The sequence below is a fragment of the Rhea pennata genome, chromosome 1 (assembly GCF_028389875.1).
Source record: "Rhea pennata isolate bPtePen1 chromosome 1, bPtePen1.pri, whole genome shotgun sequence".
Classification (NCBI taxonomy): domain Eukaryota; kingdom Metazoa; phylum Chordata; class Aves; order Rheiformes; family Rheidae; genus Rhea; species Rhea pennata.
Window position 1 is genome coordinate 115,982,890 of NC_084663.1, and position 6,000 is coordinate 115,988,889.

A 6,000-nucleotide genomic window follows, 5' to 3' on the forward strand; every position below is an offset into this window, starting at 1 on the left:
TCCACTCTGACGTACTGGCTATAGACAGCAGTGCTGTAGCATCACTGGGTTGTGGGTAGGCTTGCAGGAACTTTGTTTTTTTGACTCTTCCATGTTCAGCATAGGAGGTACCTGTGTACATTTACACTTATATGTGCATGGAAGTACAATATTGGCTTCATCCAGCCACCTGAGACAAAAGCAGCAAGAGCAATAAATCAGGAAGCAAGCAACAAGATTAAAATATGCGTAACAATTAGAAACAAGGTGAGTAGCAAGCCTAACCTAAGGTTGTTCAAGTATCACATCCAAAGGGATGTGTTATGCCTTCCAGGCCCATGCTGCACCTTACCTTTTGCCAACTCTTGCTGGCAGGGCCCGGGGATCACGGCTACCATGGCAGGTTGTGAGTGAAGATACAGCATCATTTGTGACAAAGTCTTGACCTGCTTGTGGCTTTCAACAGGCAACAGAAGGGGTTCAGAAGCCAGCAAAGTGTGAGGAACACAAAGATCACATGGCTGCAGTGACTGGTCCATTGCATTGCAAACTGCCATTAGTGCATGTAAGCCAGCATTGCTCACAGCTTTCCCCTCTTGACCCACAGCATGCCCAGAAGGTGCAGATCTCTACAAGGAGGACACATCTCCAGGCAAGGTGCATGGGAATGCATCTGTCACTGAGGCTACGCTACGCTAAGACACCACTGTGCCCGTCTAACGTCCATCATCGCTAACAGTGCTCTGCTCTGACCAACTTCTTGATAGGATGCAAAAGCTAGTGCAGAGTAATGCGTCTAAAACCTAGTATCCGTGTGTCTGGAAACGAGGTACATAAACTGTCTTTAAATGTCAGTAAATTTCACAGTGCAGATATTTACCCTAATGTTAGTGATAAGCTGAACAGTCAGTGCCTGCAGCTGGCTTTTCACCCCTTGCAACTAACACCACTTTGGTCTTGCTGGGATGGAGATTGAACAGTTCATATCCAGCCATGTTCAGCTCCTGGGACGCCAGCTCCTTCTATTGATTTTGGGGACTGGATCAAGTCTTTTAATATTCTGACGTTTGAAACAAGCCTCTAATGTAATACATTTCCTATAATTACTAAAGGAATTATACATGAAAACAATTCTCGCATTAAATGCAGCCAAGTTAAGGACGAATGTTCTTTGAGAATTAGCCTGAAGTTCCTGTGTACAAGGAAATTTTATTATCCTCAAACCTATGCGTTAATATGATATTCTTTTATGGTTGCTTTAATAACCCTAAGGTAACACAAATTGCATTTCTGTAAGTAACTTGAATACATTTTTTAAGTGACTCTTCTCTGCCATATTCAAATTAAACAGCTCTATTACATTTATAAACCAATTTCTTGCATATTTTGTTTTTTACTTCTCATATGGCTAATGATACTGAAGACCTTGGTATTGGCTTTATAATGTGTGTTGAAAGCAGTCCACATATTCTCCATCCCCGTCTGGACTTTTATTTTATCCTGACTAATTCACATTCTGTCCACTCTATTGTGTTGCTGCATGAATGCTCTCTGCAACTAGCTGATGACTACCCCATTATTTGACCCAGTAGAAACACTTTACTGCCTCTTCGGTAGGAAACAGAAGAGGATAAGATATCTCAGCCAAAATCCTTCATTTCTCTGTGTTGTGTCAGAAAATTAGGGCTGGCATCACCAGTTGCTAAAATGCCTCTTTGGAAAAACTGCTATGTATAACGAGACTCAAATTGGCTCTTAGCATATTTTTTTTCCTCTCTAGCCACGACACTGAGAGCTAGCTATGTAAATCAAAACCAAGGTCAGGAGAAGATGATCGTATCTGAGACAACACTGTTGTCATTGAGAAATCTACTGCCAGCATTTCTAGATCTCTTCTGACTTGTTGTGGCTCTTAATTAGCTTGAAGTAGAGGTAACTGAAATAATCAGATTGATATAGGGCAACCTTTATAGCTGTGATACCAAGATACTTAGTGCAATGTTTTTTAAGAAAGGATAAAATGCCTTCACAAGCTGAGAAATTAATCAGTACAGTTATTTTTACTCCTTTGGATTACTTAAGACTTCCTCCACCATACTAATTCCTGATTTTTCCCTATTTATGTAACCTAAACACTGTTGTGAATATGCTGATTTTCTCACCGTGATTAATGGATTTTTTTTTTCAGTTAATTCTGGATCTAGCTATTTGAATACAGAGGAAAGAAGAATGGGAATGTATTTCACCACTATAAACAAAATATTGAAGAAAATATCGGAGAAATGTTTATTGTTCCATGTTTGTAAGTGGATATATTTGCAAGTCTCCCTGATTATCCATATCCATACAGTATTAAAAATTGTCTATAGAACTTTTGTCAGGTTAATGCAGTGTAATTTTGTACGTCCTTCATGGACCTTAGGCCACTGCATGCCAATGAGGCACAGCTCATTTCAAGCTACAACCCTACTACCTTTTAAAATGGAGTGTACCTAGAGCTATGTTAATGACAGCGAGTGAATATTAAACCCTACAAACCTATGGAGCTTTCCCATTTGATTTAAGGCATTAGTGTTACAAACCCAAACAACCTGAAATCCAGATGTAATGACTTGAAATCAACCAGTTTCTTGTCTTAAACTGCAATAAAATCCCAGCACCAGAAAATCCTACCTGTCTTGCTGGAGGAGTGCCATTAAAAATACTGAACTACTGTTATTCCCTTGTTGCAGACATTATTGCAACAAGAAATTGAAGACATTATTTTCAGACTCCATAATATAACACTAAAGTTTAGCTGACATATCCATGGAGCAATAAAACAACCAGAGATAAATACCTCTTACACCAGTATCAATGAAGTATTTGCCTTCCTGTATTTGGGATTAAGCTAGTGACACTGGATTTTAAAAATCACATTCTTCCTCAGATTATATATAATACAAAAAGCAATCAGAGGCCAAAAATCTTTCCTTATTCCCTTATTGATATTTTTACGATCAGGATCCTCAGCTGGTGTTTCCTGAAGTTGATTTCATTTTTTTTCGGTAGAGCTGATTTCGTTTTCAGATTTGTTGATTAGCACTCACATATCCCCTGATATTACTTAAGATTGCATTAGCTCCAAAGTAGGGCTTTTTATTAGCTTTATTAATTTTCTGATAACCTTGCTGGACTATTTCATGTTTACGTATTTTATGAAAAAATATTGATTAAAAACATCCACCCAAAAAAGGGAATAACATGGTTAAGATATATTAGCTAACACGTCTCCAGGTGCACATTTGTGAAGATCACTTGGAATTTATTTCTTGGCCAATAAAGCCAGTAAAGGCTGCTTTGGGTGGGTTGTGTCAGACTGCTGGAACAAGGCCAACCCCTTCGCTTGTGGCCATCCTAAGAACCAAAGTAAAGGATATGTCTGGTGCCTGAGACTATTGGCAATCTCTCAGTCCTGGAGTAATTTCCTCCCCAAGAAAGCATTTGCAAGTTCTCCAGTGTTTCCAAGACATAAGTAAAGCAGAGAAGATCTGGTCTTCAGAGAAATGTTAGTCAATATAATCAACTGAAAATAAAGAACATATCACCTTAATTCCATTAATATTCCTCTTGACCTTCAAAAACATATATTTTTAATTGCATGACTAGTAAAAGTTTGAAATAAATTCAGTGATGTTAGTTTCATGTTCAAAACAGAGCAGCATCCCTGTCGGAAGCCAGATTAGTAACGGGACAAGAGCTTTGTGCTCCAAAATCTTTTAGACATTTTAAAAATTTTCTCTGTGCAACAGCAAAATAGAATATAAAATTGATCAGTTTTGTACTTCCTTCAACATAAAAAGTGTGACTTTTGCGTTCATCTCATAAATGATTTGTTTTCTTTTCTTAGGTATTAACATTGATTGATATTGGTTGGTTATTACTCTTGATTCTTCAGGAAAAAAAGCCATCATTGGAAGTGTTTCTATTAAAATAACAAAACTGGAGTGATGCCTATTCCTGTCTTTACAGGCCGAGTGTCCTGTATAAAATTTGACTTCTAGAAATCTCTTTTAGGAATCTTCCTCTAGCTGTGAACTGAAGCTGAGAAATACAAGGAAGAGCAGTTACCTGTCACAGAGGCGTTTGAACACAAATTCAGAGACTTTGAGTGTGAATTTAGATGAATTTTATGTATTTCTGAAGTGCAAACTAAAGAAATTATGAAAACAGCTGCCAGGGCTGGGACTGCAGCCCAGGATCCGGTCTCTCACGGAGACCAGCAGCAGATCTGCAGGGCAGGAAAGCAAAAAGTGGCATAAGAGAGGAACATGTCCCCTGATGTCATCCTGGCTCTTGCTATCTGTGGCCCAGGGACTTCTCAGTGTAGTTGTGCCAGGTTCTGTGGAGTTGTAGAGATTTAATCCACCGTGAAGCCTAGTGTTTGCTGTACTCTGTAGATATGTGCTACTCCTATATATGTTTTGCATACCACAGTACAGCTACACAAGCAGGTCAAGGAGAGTTTGCAGGGTTGTGATGTTTTCTAGAAAAAATTGGGATGTGAAGACCATCTCAGAGCCTTGGAGGACTAGACTGTTGGAATATTGTACATAACTTTAAAATGTCTTTTTAATACTTTAGTTTTGGAAAAAGACATGGGAAATACCTCTTTCATCCCCCTCCCCCTACAAGTACATCAGAGGTTCATCTAAATTAACAGGCTTTCTCTTCACTGAGGATGTGACAAAGAAGAAGTTCTATGTTTCAAGGGTCTCCAGTCTTTTGATTTTTTTTCCCGAAATACATGCAGCATACTTACAGCAAATCTCAGAATCTCTTCATTTGTTGTAGGTGGTGAGGACAACAGATTTCAGTGGAACAATTTGCACGTTTCTCTGACTCATGTAACTGTGTAAGGATTGGGGATCTTGTCAGTCTATTCAGGAAGTTGTTTCCTCTTCCTATATCATATATAAGACAAAGCACAGTGTATCCAAGAGGTGAATTAAATTTGATGTTATGCCATTTTAAATCTTATCCTCACTTTCCCAGGTCACTCCGTGTTGTACAGCCACAGTCCTTCCTGAGGAAAGTGTGAAACTCCCTCTTCTTCTATCCCATTTGCTCAGCACATGGACTCTGACAGAGAAGCGCGTGGGATGCCATTGCATTAAGTACCTGCCCATCACTCAGCTAATAAGCCAGTTTTCTGAGTTCACTAGATTCCTATTCTCTACCGTTCATCGCTCACAGGCAGCAGCCATTCAAAATCATGCTGCTAGGTAATGGCTGTAGTAAACTTATGTAGCTGTGCAAAGACACCAGTGCCTACCTATGTGGGAGCCTGGGTGAATACTAAGCTCAAGTAAATATGTTAATAGACCTTGTCATTCCCTGTCCTTCATAATGGGGAACCTACCCCGATTCATATTCCTAGTCATGCTGCTGCAGTGTGTGTAATTATTTAGGGAGAAGGTTTAGTTCGGTTGGTTAGGGTGTGGTGCTGCTAATGCCAAAATCGTGGGTTCAATCCCCGTATGGTCTACATTGAGGGCTGGACTAGATGATCCTCCAGAGGACCCTTCCAACCTTACCATTCTATGATTCTAGAGTTGGTTGCTCGGAATAGGTCTACTAAGAGTATGTCATTTTATTAACAGAAATATTACTGTTTAATCTCCTTTCTTAAATTCTGAATGTTCTGATGTCCTAATTTAATCCCAGTTTCACAGTTTGGTAAGAATTATGTAGAACGGAGCAGTAGCATGTGTACCCAGAATTCGTATTCTTTGCTATCATTTTTTTTCAAGCACCACCCACACAATGTTTTCATATTTACCCCCAGGCTGATACTGTTTTTGACGTGGCCTTATGACTAGTCAAACATTATTTACAGCATGACTTTTTAATGCAAGAAAGCTAAGCATGCCCAGAGTTTTAGTGTTCATGTAAAGCCATTATATTCACACCAGACATAGCGTCCTGAGAGCTACTTTTTTTGGCACAAGACTTAGAAGCTCCTACTTCAATGCACTTATA